This window comes from Penaeus monodon, chromosome 30, assembly GCF_015228065.2.
Source record: "Penaeus monodon isolate SGIC_2016 chromosome 30, NSTDA_Pmon_1, whole genome shotgun sequence".
NCBI lineage: Eukaryota > Metazoa > Arthropoda > Malacostraca > Decapoda > Penaeidae > Penaeus > Penaeus monodon.
The window spans coordinates 8,220,105-8,220,490 of record NC_051415.1 but is presented as its reverse complement, the minus strand read 5'-3'; positions in this window follow the sequence as shown (position 1 = coordinate 8,220,490).

Sequence of the window (386 nt, the reverse complement as noted above, 5' to 3'; positions counted from 1 at the left end):
GAGAAGAGGAAAGGTGACTCGAGCACGCAAAAATATTGGAGAGAAATATACTGATTTAACAATGCTGCAAATTCAGTTAAAAGAGTGAAACAGCGAATCGAAATGATATTTGGATGTAAATTCATTCTTTTTCTTACTACGATAATGATTTTGATGTCATCACATCCACACGCAGTACATAGCATAAATTATGATTTCTTATTCATTGAGATATGTGTTATTACTTTCGGAAACAGCTTTTTCAGTATTGATATTATCGTATTGCTTCTGATATGAATAGTCGAAAAATGCATTTAAACACTTGCTAAAAAAAAATGATAATGAAAACAGTCTTCTTGTAAAACTACAGATTTCTTGGAATCACATAACCCTTTCCCCCGCACATG